General features: G+C 53.3%; 1 protein-coding gene and 1 long non-coding RNA gene across 2 annotated transcripts in view; one reads left to right on the top strand and one right to left on the bottom strand.

Moving 5' to 3' along the window:
• The window catches only part of ARHGEF17 (Rho guanine nucleotide exchange factor 17), a 60,814-nt gene that overhangs the window by 12,908 nt on the left and 30,521 nt on the right, over positions 1–17,385 (top strand). The gene's annotated exons all lie outside the window — the stretch shown is intronic.
• LOC134740267 (uncharacterized) lies at positions 9,240–15,738 on the bottom strand. Its single transcript, XR_010127597.1, has 3 exons — positions 15,604–15,738; positions 9,840–15,039; positions 9,240–9,688 (listed from the first exon to the last, which is right to left on the bottom strand). It is a non-coding gene; the product is annotated as an uncharacterized LOC134740267 (long non-coding RNA).

A 17,385-nucleotide genomic window follows, 5' to 3' on the forward strand; every position in this document is an offset into this window, starting at 1 on the left:
GACAAAGCTCTAGACAGGAGGGCAGGTTGGGGTCTGGCTACAGTACCCACATAGTCAGTGGCTCTGAGCCTGGTTCTCTGGAGGTGGGGAGGAGGGAGAAACCGGGGCTGGAGGCTGAGCCACATGCCCACTGTCCTTGCTCCTCTCACTAGCTCTTCCTCTACTTTTGTTGCCACCAGCCGCACCCTGGGACATGTCCAGGATAGCTCAGACCACACGGGGAGGAGAGCAGAGGCAAAGCCCTCTCTGCGTCAAAGCCGCCCCTCACTGGAAGCGGCCTGTGAGGTGGGGCTCAGGGAGTCTGAGTGTCTGTGTGCCTGGTTGGCTTTGGGTTCAGACTGATAAGGGTTAAAATCACAACTGACTCTGACCCCTTGCCGGGTGATATTAACAAGTCATTGGATCCCAACTCTGAGCCTTAGTTTCCTGCTCTGTAAAATGGGGGCACTAAGGAGTTATTATGAGGGCCAAAGAGAGAATGCTTGTGGAGCGCTCAGCCCTGGGCGCTGGCTCCAGACAGCTCTCAGAAATGTGGCCACTTAGTGTATGCTTTTGAGATTGTCATTCTCAGAGTCTAGAATCCTGTGGTTTCAAGATGAAGGATTCTGGGTTCTTTTCCAAGAGTCCAGACCTCTTGATTTTATTTGTGATTTTGAGATTGTGACTTCTTGGTTCTGACATCCTGTGATCCTGAGACTCTGGGGTCTGGAGAGGTGCAGCAGGTCGGGGGCCAGTGGGAAGGCAGTGGGGGCAGTGTGATGGAGGGGCCGGCCGAGGGAGCAAACACAAGGTTGGTGTCTGTTTCCTGTTTATTGGTTCCCAGGGGGTGAGCAGGCCCTGCTCCCGCACAGTGCTGTGGAGCAGGAAGGGGGGAGGCAGAGTTCCTGGCTGCCAGCCAGCCCCATAGCCGGGCCTCCAGGGACTGCTGGGACCCCACTCCCCAACCTCCTGGACAAACATTCAGTCCTTTCCCAGGACAGGGCACTGGAGGTTAAGGAGCAGATGTGGAAGGGAAGGGGTGGATAGATGGGGAGGGACGCCTTCCCCCAATAAAGGTCCCGATAGCTCCATCTTTCTTAGCTGCCTGAATCACTGAGGTCTCACTCTGGGTTTCTTGGTATCCCCCGTCTTTCCCTGTCTCCCTGGGATGGCGCCTGGTGATGAGATGTCCAACTTCTTGGCAGGCCAGAAGGGCAGGAGGAGGAAGAAAAGGGCCAGGGCCTTTAATGCCAGAACTGTCTACCTGGAAAGACCCTTAGAAACCAGCCATGTTTTCTAGCCTTCCTCACCCCTGCATCATTCAGATGGGGAAACTGAGGCCCAGCAAGGGGCCTTGCCCAAGGCCACACAGTAGTGGACTAGAGCCAGAAATGCCCCCATGCATCTCATCATTGCTCCAGGCTCACACTGTAAGGGGTCACTGAGAGTTCTTGAGAAGTGCAGTGGTTCACCTGGCATTTTAGGGAACTTGTCTGAGCTGAGGCAGGAAAGGGAAGCCCCTGTATGTGTCTGAGGCCAAGAGGGGCAGGGAGGTCTCAGTTTGACCAGAGCACCTGGGGAGAGGCTCTGTGTGGGCAGGAACCAGGTTGAAAGCCTCAAGTGCTGAGTTAAATGGCCTGAGCAGAGGGGCTCCCCTCTGCCAGCTCCCCTCTCCCTTTCTGGCAGAGGAAGGCTGGGAGCACTGCCAGCTTTGCACATCACAGTATCCTCTGGTTGTGAGGTGATGATCTGACTTGAGGGTCTGGGAACATGAGTAGCCTGAGCTTAGGTAGCACAGGATGTGGAGCTGGTGAGGGGAGAACTGACTAGGAAGACAATTTGGAGGCAGAATCTGGGAATTCAAATTTAGGTTCAGGGGTTCTATCAGAAACAGGGTTGGGGGAGCGGGACTCACTTCTTGTCTAGGCAGAAATTTCCTCTGCATTCTGAAAGAGTGAGATGGCTGTGAGCCCTGCCTCTGTGCCCAGCAAGCCTCCTGTCTGACCTCAAACCCTCTGCTCCAGTGGAAGTGCCCTGCCTCTCAGGGGGGTCCCTGCAGAGCCCCAGAGCTCCAGGCCACACCTGCAGTCCGGCCCTCCTGGGAGAGGCCTGATGGAGGGAGCATGGAAGGGAATGAAAGAGCAGGCTTGGGCTGCCTTGCTGGCTCTAACCTAAGACAAGTCCCTCTGCCTTGGTTTCCCCATCTGTGAAGTGGGAGTCCTCCAGAGTCTCAGCAGAGCTCTAGAATATGAGGCTTTCGGGAGCTGAGGGAGAGGGACTGGTAGGTCCACAGGCAGGCATCCTTGCCAGCAGCCCTCGTGGTGGGTCCTGTAGTCAGAGACAAAGAACCTTGTGATATTTGTACCCTGGATCCTGAGACCAGTGCTATTCTGTGGCCCCGCAGCCCTGGAGGCCTTCCTGAAGAAGAGGAGAGCCGCGCTGTAGGGAGAGGAGTGCCTCACACTGGGGGCCTGAGCGGAAAGCCTGCTTCGCTATCAGATGCCTGAGCGCCCTCCCAGCTCCTGCTGCTCCTGGGCCCCTCCTCCCCTCTGGCCTGGACCCGCCACTTCCAGGCTTCTCCCCAAGGCCAGCGGGGGCGTTGCCTGGGGCGGGTGAGGAATTTCCGAGGGAATGGCTAAATTCAGCCCCAGCTAAAAATAGTCCCGGGCCTGGCCCCAAGGCTGGTGGAGGAATAGGAGAAGGGCGGGCCCGGCTTGCCCCATCTCATCACCTGGGCGCAGGGCCTGGGCAGTGGAGGGTCTCTGCTGGTCCCCTGGGCATCTGCGTCTTTGTTCCAGCCACTCGCACCAGGCCTTCCTCTCATGGAGGCTCCCTGCTTTCTTCTCTCCTCCTGTCCTCTGTCCTTTTCCCTGCTCTCCTCTCTGGGTCTTGCTCCTCTTCCTGCCACTCATCTCCTCTGACCATCTGTGTCACCCTGTCTCCCTTGAGAGAGCCAGACAAAGACCCCTGGCCAGGGACTGGCCTTAGGAAAACGGCCGTGTAGGGCAGAGTCCCCCTCAGCTTCCCAGCCCAGGTGTCAGGAACCGCCTCTGTCCCAGGATACACAGTGATTGCAGCTCCTTTCTGCTTCGGAGGTAACAGACCTCTAAGGTTCTGGGGTGTGGAGATGTGGGTGGGAGCCCCCAGTTTGCCCTGTGACCCAATGCTTGGTTCTGGTCGGGTGGATCCACCCATGCCAAGCCCTCCTGTTCCTGGCACGAGGTGGAGCCTGGGTACACATTTATTAAATAAATAATGTGGGGGAGGCAGGGGGAGGACAACTGAGCCCTGCCCTGGGGGAGCGCCCAGGCTCCTCTCAGCTCCCCTTACCACCCATGCCTATGCCTAGCCCTCCGTTGCTGCTGTCCTGGGGACCAGGCAGGTGGAAGCTGGCAGATGGGCAAAGGGTGCCATCCCAAGTCGGCACTGATTGGGGGTGGGGTGGGAAGCAGACACAGGCCCAGAGAAGGTGAGGGTGCTTAGCTCAGATCACAGAGCCCAGAAAGAGAGAGGTGGTATTCCAACCGGGATAGTCTCACTGGGTTGGAGTTCAGACCCAGATGGTCTGGCTCCAGAACCCGTGCTTAGGCCCCTGGCTTTCAGGACTGCCTGGGTTAGGGGCAGTGCCATCACCAAGGTGGGCACAGAAAGAAAGGGTGGATTTTGCTTTGGACATAGTGATCCTACTGGATTCGCAGTCCATGGTCTGAGTCCCAGGAACCAGCACATAGTAGTTGCTCAGTAAATATTAGTTGAATGGCTCAGTTGCACTTGAGAGGCCCTTGGGGAGTGGGAGGAGGTGACAGGCACAGAAGGAATGAGTGTTTCCTCCCTTTATGGGCCCAGGGACCCTTCTCTTGGTGCTGGAAAGCAGCTGAGGTGGGTGCTGGGCTTTCTGCTGGCAGAGAGAACTTGGCCCAGGAGTTTGGGAAGGTGCAGAGATGGGCCACAGGCAGGAGAAGGGGAGACAGGCAGGTCAGGCCGTGCAGTGCAGTCCCGTTTGCAGTATCTGGAAAGCAGATCTCTTGGGCCATGGCCGGCGTGACTCAAATGGAGACAAAAAAACCTTCCATATTTGGACAAAGAGCCCAGAGAGGCCCAGACCCGCAGCCAGCCCAAACCTCCCCCACCCCCAGCCTCCTGCCCTGTCTCCCTCTGGGCCCCTAGCCCTGAGTCCTGTCCCACGAGTTGAACTCTTGGGCCTCAGTCATCAGGTCGCTTCCTGTGTGGCCAGGCCTGGGCTGTGGGTGCTGGGGAAGAAATTTCGTTCCAGGGCTGGGCCCTGTGCTTGGGCTGGAGATGTAGAGAGGAGCCCTGCTGGAGCCTGCGGGCTGGAGGGGAGCACATTGAAACCAACAGTTCCCACACCGTGGGGTAAGCTGACAGCAAACCCCCGCCCATCTGAACACAGGCAAAGCTTGAGGAGCATAGCATATAGGCATTGTACACACACACTCTCTCTCTCTCTCTCTCTTTCTCTGTCTCTCTCTCACTTTTCAATCCCCAGCAGATTTCCATACCCACAGAGACATTTGTGCAGATATCAGGAGTGAGGACCGAGCCTGAGACCTTCCTTGGAGCAAGCTTTGATGACAGCAAAGTTGGAGTAGATTGGGGCAGCCAGATGTCAACAAGTAACATAAACAGGCATTATCCATCTGGAGAGATGTGAACAGAGCAGTTTGCTCCTGTACCACCCTCTGAGTATCCAGCAAGGGGCGGGGCTGGGCAGTGGATGCCAGAGCCTGGTGATTGGGGAGAGGGCCTAGGCCACTTCCTGCCTGGGAGCAGACCTTGCTCCCATGGGGACAGCCCAGCCATTTGACTGAGAACCGGGGTGTTCACTGTCATTGGTGGATTGACTGAGCCCTGACTGCACAGCTGCTCCTAACTTTTCTAACTAGTCTTGGATAATTAACTCTGAAATAAGCTCTGAGTGGTGGGTTGGGGGAACCCAGGGGAACCTTTAAAATTCAATTGCACTGTGGCCCACTGGTGCCTGTATGTGCAGGGTTAGCATGGGGGCTGCAGGATGAAGGAGAAGGGGTTCCTGACCCAAGAAGGCCCATCTGAGAACTGGGGGTCAAAGGAGGCCAAGAAGGGTGAGGGCAGGGAAGGCTAACTTAGGGCAGTGGCCGGAATCTTGAAGGACTAGCCAGACCTTGACAGGCAGAAATGAGCCAAGGCCCTTCAGGCAGAGAGAACTGCAAAGGTAGAGGCCTGTGATGGAGAAGCCCTGGTGTGTCTGGGGTACCATGAAAGCTCCCTGGTTCTGGAGAGGTCAGGTGTGCCCCGGGAGTTCCTAAAGGCCAGGCCTAAAAGCCTGGACTTTATCCCAGAGTGGTAATTTCCAAGCTCACGGCTGTAATCCCAGCACTTTGGGAGGCCGAGGTTGGGAGGCTAAAGAGGGCAGATCACCTGAGGTCAGGAGTTCAAGACCAGCCTGGTCAACATGGTGAAACCACATCTCTACTAGAAATACAAAAATTAGCTGGGCATGGTGGCATACGCCTGTAATTCCAGCTACTTAGGAGGCTGAGGCAGGAGAATCGCTTGAACCCAGGAGGTAGAGGTTGCAGTGCACCGAGATCGCACCATTGCACTCCAACCTGGCAACCAAGAGTGAAACTCCATCTCAAAAAATTAAAAAATAAATAAATGAATAAAAATAAAAATAGTGGAACCTTTTCTTCTAGAGGAATCTTGACACAGAAGTATAAAGCAGGCCGATCTCCTTGATTTAAGTGAAAGTAGGGTCATGTCTGCCACCTGGACCACATCTCACGCCATGTATTTCCATGGAGCTCTTAGGACTCAGTCAGGAAATCTCTGTTGTGGGCAGAGGGAAGCCCTCCCTGATGGGAGGTGTTAGAGTGAGACAAGCCTCTTCCTTCAGTGTCTCTGCAGGCTCAGAAGGGCAACAGCCAGGCTCCCTGGGCAGGAGTAAACTCTGTTGGGGCCAGGTCTCCAGACGCAGCCAGGATGATGGAGCACACCACCCATCCTTGGTGCTCCTATGAGCAGGCAGCACCTCCCACCTGGGGCCTAGAGCTGGCTGGGCCCCACTTGATCAGGAGGACGAACTGTTGGAGTGGTGGGAAAATCCTGCCTGCCCCCTGCTGCCACCTGGAAGGACACAGGCCCTTTGAGGGAGGTAAGAGCTGGCAACCAGCTACGCTCCCAGAATGTGCACCCTGTCTCAGCCCAGCTCAGTCACACTGACAGTGGACAGGCAGGAGCACATTCTCTAGAGGTCCACGAATTGTCCTGACTCATGTAGGATGAGTGAATTAGGTTAGAATCAGGAAGGAATTCCCCAGAGTTTGGAGTGTGTAAAAGGAAGAGTATGAACAAGTGTTGGCAGGAGAAAGACTGAGCTCTGAGGCTGGCAGGTCTGAGGCCCTTCAGGACCTAGGCCTTGCCCCGCTTAGTAGACCAGCCTGCCTGGCCCACCATACAGCCTAAGCTCCCACTTCTTTGGCCACGAAAAATGTAGAATGAGTAGGAAGTTGCCAAACATAGACATAGGAAGCCACACCTGGTAGAGAGACCAGCATGTGCAAAGGCCCAGGGTGTAAGAATGCGATGGGTTGGAGGAACTACTATGGCCAGAACATGATGCAGCCAGAGCATGGTAAAGGTGGGGAAATTTGATGCTGGTGAGTCAGCAAGGGCCAGGTCATTGAGATTCTCGGGGTACAAGTACTTGATCTTACATCCAGCTAGGTTAGTGTAATGGTTAGAACAGACTGAAGCCAGATGGCTTTGCTTCAAATCCTCCTCTTCCTCTTAGTTTTGTGGATAGTCCTGGGTAATTATTCATTGTAAAAGCTAAGTACTCACGTGTTAGTACTTAGCCCCTCTGTGGCTCAGTTTATGTACCTGTAAAATGGGGATGATAATGATGGCACCTATTATAGGGTTATGGTGAGAATTTGATGTGATTATGTCTGTGGTGGCTGGGCTGGACCACAGACCACTGGGGATCAGTGGGAAGCCGTAAAACAAGTTGGAAGGGAGGGAGGGAAGTGACCTAGCTGGCTGAGGAAGAGCCCCAGGGATGGAGAGAAGAGGATGGGGTCACTGAGAGTAGCCCAGATAATCCTCTTTGGTAGGGGGATGAGCTGAGTTCCCTGAGGGAGGCTTGGAGTCCCCCACGGGCAGCTGTCCAAAGGAAAAGAGTGGGGCTGTGCAGGAGGGATGGGACTCTGCAGGCTGGGGGCTCTGCCGGAGTTTTGCTAGCAGAAATCCCCATCCTGCTTTAAAGTTGCCCATCACTGACTCTGGAGCAGCTGGTCTGTGTTCCTTGCCGTACAGATGGGGGCCCAGAGAGGGGCAGGGTTGCCAGAGTCACCCAGTGACTTCTGACCCCAGGACCTTCCTCCAGGCTGGGGACTCACTTTGAAGCTCAAAGCCCAGCCCTTAGGTCACTCTACCTAAGGCAGGGGTTGAGCGTTTGGCTTGAAGGAGGAATTGGACAGTTCTACCCCTCTCTGAATGTGATTTGGGCAGGGAGGGCTTCCTGGAGGAACACCACATGTGAGACTGGAACTGTCCCAGAGGAGACCAATGTGGGAAAGCAAAGACAAAGTCTCCAAACTTGGGGCTCCAAGGCAGTGCCCCCTGTTCTCTGGTGCAATCTTCATTCAATGGGAACCTCATCCTCTGTGTGTAGACTGGGAACACAGGCGGTGCCCCAGCTATGAGGAGGCACAGATTGAGACAGGAACATCAGGCCTGTGTCACCAGGGCAGGGTCCGGGCTGGGGCAGAGATACCCCGAGGCCAGGGGAGCCCAGAAGGTCTAGGAGAGAGAGTCGTGGAGGGAGCCTAGAGAGGCAGGATGGAGAAGGAAGAAGAGGGGTGCAAAGGCTGTTCAGAGATGAGACATGAGGCTGGAGTGGGCAGCAGGGGCCCGATTGCAAGGTGAATTTTTTAAATTAAATTTGTATATTTAATATTTTGAATAGATGATATATTCACATGGTTAGGAAAAATCCAAAAGGATAAAAAGTCTCCTTCCCACCTGGCTGCCTATTTCCTACCGTGCCTGACCCCAGGCCACCCAGCTAGTAGTGTCTTTGTGAATCCTTTTATCTGCAAACACCAGCAAATTCATCATCTGTTCCCTTCCCGCACACAGATGGTAGCACACCGCTCTGCCCCTTGCTCGTTACACTTAATGTCATTTGCAGGTCTTGCCTTATCAGTACTTTGAGAGCTTTCATATATATATATATATTTTTTTTTTTTTTTTTTTTTTTGAGACGGAGTCTCATTCTGTCTCCCAGGCTGGAGTGCAGTGGTGCAATCTCAGCTCACTGCAACCTCTGCCTCCCAGGTTCAAGCAATTCTTGTGCCTCAGCCTCCCGAGTAGCTGGGATTACAGGTGTGCACCACCACCACGCCCAGCTAATTTTTGTATTTTTAGTAGAGATGGGAGTTCACCATGTTGGCCTAGCTGGCCTTGAACTCCTGACTTCACGTGATCTGCCTGCCTCAGCCTCCCAAAGTGCTGAGATTACAGGCGTGAACCACCGCACCTGGCCTCATATTCTTTTTTGTACTGCATGGTGTCCCATTTTGCAGAATACCAAACTGTATGCAACCACATATTAACAGGTATTTAGGTTTTTTCAGTCTTTTGCTGTTACAAACAGTGCTACAGTGAACAAGCTTGTTTGTAGGTCATTTCTTAGGAGTGCTAGGATACAGGGTAAATGTGATTCTCATTTTGCTGCTGTCCTTGGGGGTATGCCATCAGCAGTAGGTAAGAGGCCCATTTCCCCACAATCTCACCAACTCAGACCTTTGGATATTTTCCCAATCTGATAGGTCTCAGTGTATTTTAATTTGTATTTATCTTATAATGAGTAAGATTGAGCATCTTTTTCTATCTCCAAGAGACATATGGATTCCCATTTCTGTGAATGCTTCATATCCTTTGTCTATTTTTCTGTTGGGTTGTTGGCCTTTTGTTTTTATCAGTTTCTAGGAACCTTTTAAATATTAGGGAAGTTAGTTCTTTGTCTGGCATATGAGTTGCAAATATTCTTTTCCTGATTTGTCACTTGACTTTTGACTTTGTTTATATTTTTACTATGCAGAAGGTTTTGTTGTTATGTGTTCTACTTTATCAAGCTTTTATTTTATTGCTTCTGGATTTGGAGTCATAGTTAGAAAGGCCTTTCCCACTCCAAGATTATAAAGCAATTCTCTCATATTTTTTCTCTGGTATTTTCAGTTTTCTTGTTTTATTTTACATGTAAATCCTTGATCGGGTTGGAATTTATCCTGGTGTGTAGTATGAGTTGTGGCTGCAACTCTTTTTTTTCTGAATGGTTGGTTTTAAGGTGAGGAATGACTTGGTCAGAATCTTTCTGGGGTGGATGTGAAGGTCAGCTGAGGGGATCGAGGCTGTGGCTGTGGAGGGGCAGGGGCAGAGGGATGAACAGAAGGGCCTGGAGTGGCACCAGATAACTTGCTGGGCACTGGAAGGTGGCATAACATTCCCAAATTCCTTGTCTGTACTGTGTGACTTTGGGCCAGCCCCATCCCCTCTCTGGGCCTAGAGTATCATAGCTGGAAGAGGCCCTGGACATCGCCCTGGCTGTCCTGGAGGTGGAGGCAGAGAGTAAGACCGTGGAGCTAGCGCCCACTCAGGCTTGGCCCAAGAGGATGGAGGGCTGGCAGCAGAATTCACTGTGTTCCTGGAGTGGGCAGGCAGGAAGGAGGAGAGGGGCAGGCACCCATTTAAAAATACCCACTGCAGCCTGGCGCAGCAGGTGGGGGTGGGGGCAGGCCCTCTGCCAGCCCTCTGGATCCAGGAAGGCCAGGGGTTTCTGGGGGTGGGCACATTACCTGCTGTCTCAGCACTGTGGGCCCAGCTATTACCATTCTTGGGGATCCTCTTCTCCCTACCATGAGGCAGGCACCCTTGTCCTCTCCTTTAGAAAAATAGGGAAGCCAGAGTGGACAGACCACATCCCCCAGAACCTAGTCCTGCCACTACCCTGGACTTGCTGTGTGACCTTGGATTGAGTCCCTGTTCCCTGGGGTCCCTATCCATCAAAGGGAGCACTGGCCTTGTCCTGGCTGTGTCCCATACCGCTAGCCCTTACCCATGTCTCGATTTGGATTAGAGGTAGAGAGATCTTAAGGCCCATGCCTCTCTCTCCCTCTTTTACAGATGGGGAAACTGAGGCCATGGAGGGAACCCTGGACCCCTGCCCTGCATTGCTCTTCTTGGCTTTCCTGGGCCCCTGGACCTTCCTCCCTGGCCCCACTCCTGGGCCTATACCACCTCCCCACCCCCACTCCTGGGCCCCAGTGGTCAAATTCCAGGGCTGTCATTGCCATGGCAACAGCCAGCTCACAGGGCCCCTCCTCTGGGGTTCTCCACCAGGCCTGTTGTCCAGGGAGGAGGCAGAAAGGGCCTCCTGCCCCTGGGGGCCTGGAGGGTTGGGCGAGGGGGGGTGGAGGGGGTGCGGGGGGAGGAGGTCAGACTCAGCTGGCTTCTCATTTGTTTTCCAAAGGAGAAAATGGAAAAGGCACAAAGTGCTGCCAACAAATGCTACTCTGTTGTCCCAGGGAGAGAGAGAGGGATAGAGGTGGTCACCTGGGCTGGGGATAAGAGAGCCACCCGGAAAACCTCTCCCAACTCTCATCTGGAGAATCACCCCACAGAAGCATTAGAGCCCAAAGAATTTTTGAACGGGAGGTGGAGGAAATTTCTTCCTGAGGTGACTGCTGTCCATTTCTAAGGCCACCCAGAGACTGAGGGGTCCAGCCCAGCTTGGCTTTTTCTCAAGCAGACATGCCCATAGTGGAAGGAGCTACCATGGCCCCATGGGAGGGGGAGCTCCTCAGCCCTGCGGATATGCCAGTGAGGGCTGCCAGGGAGGCCTGCCGTGGGAGGAGGATGCTTAAGCCAACTGCTGACCCCTGAGGGGACCTGCCCTCTGAGATTCTGGTTATTCATAACAGCCAATATTTGTTGAACTCATGCTTTGTTCTGGGCACTGTGGGAAGTAAGCCCTCTATATTCTGTACTTTATAGATGGGGAAACTGAGGCACAGATGTGGTCTTCCTGGAGGTCGGGAAGCCATCAGTGGAGAGTGGTCTCTGGCTCTACCCCTCTACCCACCTTTGTCCAGGGCCTCTGCCCACTGTTAATGTTCTGGTATATTTCCCTCCAGGCTTTTTCTCCGTGTGTGTGTGTGTGTGTCTGTGTGTGTGTGTGTGTGTGTGTGTGTATTTTAAATAACATTGAGATGGTGCAGAATGTATGCTTCTTACTTCTTTCATTTGATGTTACACCCAAATACTTCTCCATAGCATTTCAAAGATTTCAGTAAGTGCATGAATCTCTGGGCCTTCCTGTGGTTGGACCTTGAGGTTGTCGCCAGTTTTCCCTGCTGTGGAAAAGGCCGAGTGGGCGAGTGGGTGTCCTCCTCATGCTGGGAGCCTGGGCCACTCCCAGGGTCACTCCCTTAGGCTAGAAGATGCTCCGACTCTCCGGGTTCCTAAATAACCCTACACCTCTTCCTTCTGGGGTTCCTGGGGGGCGGGAATCCTGTCTGCTTGAGAGACCTTGAGCAAGGTACTTAACTATGCCTCATCATCTTCCTCTGTAAAACAGGGTAATAATAGGGCCTACCCAGGAGGCTTGTTGTGAGGTTAAAATAATACCTGCAGAGCGCTTATTAAGCAGCGCAGAGGAATCCTTCAGGAGATCTTCTCCTCCTGGTTTATGCTTTTGCTCTCTTCCTGTCTTCAGGCCCAGCGAGGTTGTGTAATTTGCTCACAGTCCCACAGCAGGTCAGTGCCAGCACTGCGATTTGGGCCTGGCCCCACCAGCCTGTCTTGAGAACCTAAGCACGCATGACTTCTCACTGAGCCTTGCTTTACCCACAGAAGAGCTCATGAAATTAGGCCCTGGAAGTGTTTTGTAAACTCTAAGGTACTGGGTGGTTCCACTTAGTGCCAGTAATCACGACAAGACTAGAAAGACCCTGAGTTTTGAAGGCCGAAACTCTAGAAGTTCAGAGGAGGGGAGTGGGCAGGTCTGTACTACCAGAAAGACTTTCTGGCGGTGGTGGCCTCGTCCTGGGCCTCAGGAGAGTATACCCCGGGTTTGGCTCAGGCTGACCTTCAGCTGTGAATCTTATCCACTGTGCACACTTGTGTACACGCACGTGTGCTCGCACTCACACCTGACTATGGCTGTCGAGGCATTAGGGCTGGTCACCATTGGTGGATAAATTCAGTAAGGCCTAAAAGCCCAAGCTGCTGTTGGTCAGCCAGAGGCAGAGACCACTTCTTCCAGAGGCTAGGGTGGAGGGATAATTGAATAGGCATGGTCACTGCCCCTGGGCATCCTGACCATCCTATGCTTGCCTGGTGTGATGGGAGGGGGCTTCCCTCAGCTCTGGGTTATGCCACAGTCCCCAGGGCCAGGGCTGGAGTGACCAACTGATGGGTAGAACTTACTCTTCCCTCAGAGTGTCACCTGGGTCTTGGAACAGGGTGGGAGTAGGGGAGGTAGGGGCCAAACTGCAACCCAGCTGGTTGGGCCTCTCTGGACAAGCTACAGTGGAAGTGCTCCAGAGGCCTGGTCTGGTCTGGTTCTAGCTCAGCTGACTGTCTGCCGCCCTGGGGGTCATGAGGCATTTCCTCTTTGAGCCTCAGTGCCCATATATCAAATGCGTAGAAATGGTCCCTTCTCTGCCTCCCTCCTTCAAGAGAGGATTGAACATGGACATTCTAAACTAATCAGTGCACATTAGTTACACTGATGCTTGCTTTCATTCATCCACAAATTCACAAATGTGAACTGAGCATTTACTGTGGGCCAGCCTCTGTTGTAGGCATGGAAGCTGCTGGAAGAAGGCAGAAGTGCACCCTCCCTTTTGGAGCTCACAGACTTTGTTATGTGTCCCTTAGTACCTGGGCAGCTTGCCTGAGTGCAAGCCTGGCACATAGTAGGTCTTTCAGTATGCCAAAAAGGAGGCTGCTGATTGGGGAATTAGCACCAGGCAGTTTGGTCAGTGCCCTGGTCTATAGCAGGGATAGGTCAGGGAGGGTGGAGGACTTAAAAGAAACTTTGGGAAGAGGCAGAGCATAAAAGTTAGATGGCGTTTAAACAGGGCCAAGAGCAAGGAGGGCAGCCCAGGCAGAGGAGCAGTCTACACAAAGGTGGAGAGGTGGGGAGGAGACTGGGGTTGGACAGTGGTGAAGAGACTAGCCTGGCTAGAGGAGAGGCTGGGAGGTCACGCGTAGGCTGCTGGGGGCTGATTGCACTTCAGGCTTCCCTACGTCTCTGGTGGCATGAATAGAATTTCTGGCACTATGGTAAGTGGGGAAGACAGCCTCTTTTGGCTGTGGGGCTTCAAGACCCCCCAGGATTTATTTTCAGCCAAGGCAGGCCCTGGCCCCCCTCCTTCCTGCCCCAGCTCCCTGGGGCTCTGGCTGAGGCTGACCTGGCCTTTCCCAGGGTGCCTGGCCCACAGCCCTGTGAGTCATCTTCTGCGCCAGAGGCAGGACACCCCATCCCACCGACAACACACGACTGCAGCCCTTCCTCCTGCTTCTGGGTCTGAGGGAGGGAGGGAACAAGAGGGGCTGGAAACAGACCCTGGATAACTTCCGTTCCCACGATCCCAGCCTCCCTGCAGGCTGGGGAACTGGGTGGAGGAGAGGGAAGGGATCCCTGCTTTCCAGTGCTCTGTGCAGGTCAGGAATCAGAGGCTGAATGGTGGTGGTCCTGGGCCACAGAGGCCTGATTCCCTGAGCACTGGTCTGGTGCTGAGCCAGGTTTAGACATTTTGAATGAAATAACTTTTAGAGCTGGGAGAGGAGGGCCCCTGGAGGTCATCTCATTCATAGGTTTTAAGCCAGGGCTGGGACCACAAGCCAGGCCAGTATGTAGGCAGAAGTGTGCATAGGGGAAGGTGGGTGCATTTCCTGGGAGCCCTAAAGCATGAGTTGCCAGATTTAGCAAGTCCTACCTACCCTAAGGCCTCATGGGGTTCCCAGTGGGGTCCTTCTCGACTGCCAAGGGCAGGGCAACCTCCCCCCCTCAGACTCAGATGTGGGACCCAGAAGATCTGGGTTCTGGTTTCTCTGCCTGTAAAATGGGGGTGACAGTCCCAGCTTCTTGGGCTGAGAGGATGATTGCATTCAAAGCTTCTGAGCTCCTAAGATGTTTTTCACATCTGTTGGGGGTCTGTCTATCCATCTACCCCTGAAGTCCCACCTCCTGCTTCCCGCTATTATCCATGATGTTAAGAAACTTTTCCTTCCCAGCCTGGAAGGTCCAGCTGTATCTTCTTGAAATTGGGAGGGAGGGGGGCGGATCTCAGAGAAGAAAGAAAGGGAAAAAAAACCACATTAAAAAAAAGAAAACCAATGAGTTAAATTCAAACCACATGCACCACAGCCGCTGCCATGTGGGCCTCTGCTGCTACCTGTGGGCGTCTGGTGGAAGTGCAGTTCTTGGGGCTTCAGCTTCCTCGCTGGAGCCATAGGCTTGCTTAATCCGTAAGTCTGAAATCAGGGAGGAAGGTCAAGCTGTCCATCCTCCACCTCTGAGCATGACCTCACCCCCACCACCTCTGCCAGGAAGCCTGGTGGGGAATTTAGAATCCATCTGCACCTTCCCTCCTCCCCCATTTGTTTACAGTGGGGGAAACTGAATCCCAGAGTGGAGAGGAATTTGGCTAAAGTTGCAAAGCAAGACAGTCAATAGATAAGTATTGTGCACTACTGGTCTCTGTTCTTATGGATCTTCTGGTTGTGGAAAGCAGGGAGCAGACATTGAGACCGTCCTATTTCCATCTAACTCCCAGCCATCCATGGAAGAGAATACAGCCTCCCACCTTCTCATTCAAGGTGCTCTGGGCTTGGCTTGACTCCTTGTTAACGTGCTCTGTGACCCTGGTGAGGTCACTCAGCTTCTCTGATATGCCAGTTACTTGCAATCCAATCCCAGCTTTGCCACATCCTGACTTCATAACCTCAGGCAAGTTGCTTTGTTTCCTGGAGCCTTTGTTTCCTCATCTGTAAAATGGCCATAACAGGAATATGTAACTCAGAGGACTGGGGTGAGGACTAAATGAGATAACACATGAGAAACAGTGCCTCACTAAACATTAGCCAGTTGTAGACATGAGCTCCCACCAAGGATACAGCAAGCACACCTCATTCCCAAAGGTCTAGGAGGGGGCTGGGAACACAGTGGGTAGGGGGGTCCCTTCTGGGCTAAGAGTGCACCAGCAAGGTTCAGCAGCTAGAAGTTGGGCCTGAGTCCCAGCATAAGGAGTGAGGTCTACCACCTCCATCCTCCTTTCAGCCAGCAGGGACAGTTTCTGGAAGGAGTGGTGAGGTTGGAGTCCCAGCTAGACCCGTCTGGGGCAATAGATGAAATCTAGCCTGTGCAGAAATCATCCCCTTCCTTCATTTCTACCGTCAGCATATGAAGGACCCTGGGTTCACATTCTGTCTCTTCCACTCACCACCTGTGTGACCGTGGCTCCTCCACCTCCCTGATCCTCAGTTTCCTTAGCTAGGTACTTCTCACTGAGAGTCATGCAGTGCGGTCAGATAGTGCTGGGCTGGAATTACCTTGAAGGCATCCTCACTCACAAATTGGTGATTAATGCTGGCATTTGGCTGGACCTCATCTGGCCTGTCAGCTGGCATACCTACACATGGCCCCTGCATGTGGCCTGGGCTTCTCCACAACGTTGGAGGCTGGGTTTCAAGAATGAGCAAGGCAAGAGAGCAAGATGGAAGCACGTGGCATTTTTATGACATAGCTTTGGATGTCACATAGTATCATTTCTGCTGTGCTCTGTGGTCAAGGCAGTCACAAAGCTTTACCCAGCTTCGAAGGGAGGGGACCTGGACCTCCCCTCTCTGTGGGAAGAGTCAATACCACATTGTAAGAAGAGCATGTGGGCCAGGCGCAGTGGCTCGCGCCTATAATCCCAGCACTTTGGGAGGCCGAGGCAGGAAGATTGCTTGAGCCCAGGAGTGCGAGACTAGGCTGGGTAACATAGCAAGACTTAATCTCTAAAAAATCTTTTTAAATTAGCTGGGCATGGTGGTGCGCGCCTGTACCCCCACCACTAAGGATGCTGAGACAGGAGGATCGCTTGAGCCCAGGAGTTTGAGGTTGCGGTGAGCTGTCACGCCACTACACTCCAGCCTGGGTGACAGAGTGAGACCCTGTCTCAAGAAAAAAAAAAAAAAAAGCATGTGAGATGATAGCTATCTTCAAAACATACAATCTACCTGAAGATGATTATGAGGAAAACAGCTCATTGCAGCCTTGACATCCCAGAGCTCAAGTGATCCTCCTACTTCAGCCTCCCGAGTAGCTGGGACCACAGGTGCGTGCCACCAGGTCTGGCTATTTTTAGTATTTTTTGTAGAGATGAGGTCTCCCTATGTTGCCCAGGCTGGTCTCGAACTCCTGAGATCAAGTGATCCTCCTGCCTCAGCCTCCCAAAGTGCTGGGATTACAGGCGTGAACTACTGCGCCCAGCTATTTTTTATTATTATTGAAGTGACCCCTTCACTTTCCGTCTCTGCCATTGAACCCTGTGGACCATCACCCTCACCAGTTGTCCACAGAAGACCCCAACAAGAGTGTACACAGACACACAGAGGAGTCCACACAGAGAGGACACAGGTCGTGTCACTCATAATCCCACCCCAGGCGCATACACAGACCCACCTAAGCAGGGCAGTATCCCCATAACAGGAAGATCCTGAGGCTCTAAGGAGCTCTCCTTCCCATTCCCAAAGCACATTCCCCAGAATTATGGAGCCCACCCTGAGCAGCCAGTCCCCAGGGAGCCCTGTGGCTTGGACACTTCCCTTCTAGCTGCCTGGGAGGCCTGGGAACTCTGTGGAGCCTTGAGAGGCTCCTCTTTCCAGAAGGGAGGGTCTCTAGGAAACAGGACCTGACCAGGGGAGGCAGGGGGAAGGGAGGAGAGGAGAGAAGATAGGGAGATGGGAAGAAGAAGACAGAGTCCTCAAACAGGAACAGATGGCGAGACTGAGGCCCCAAGAAGTGAAGTGTCCTGCCCAAGGTCACTTCCCCAGTAAGTGGCCAAGCCAGGATTTGGGATTGAGCTCTCTGGCTCCAGGGCCTGCCTTCTTAATCTCTCTACACCAAAAAGTCCTTCTTTTGGAACTTTCATCTCCCTGATGAACTGAGCACCTGAGGAAGGCAGCGGCTGTCAGGGAAATGGATAGCCCATTAGGTTGGGAACATCCCGTACCAACCCTATGCTTGTGGACTTTGGTGGGGTCAGGAGCATCAGACAGTCTGTCTGGGCCATTCGCCAGGGCCGAGTTCCCAGGGAAGAGGATCTTCTTTGACTCTAGTATTGCCTG

The sequence above is a fragment of the Pongo pygmaeus genome, chromosome 9 (assembly GCF_028885625.2).
Source record: "Pongo pygmaeus isolate AG05252 chromosome 9, NHGRI_mPonPyg2-v2.0_pri, whole genome shotgun sequence".
NCBI classification, from domain to species: Eukaryota; Metazoa; Chordata; class Mammalia; order Primates; family Hominidae; genus Pongo; species Pongo pygmaeus.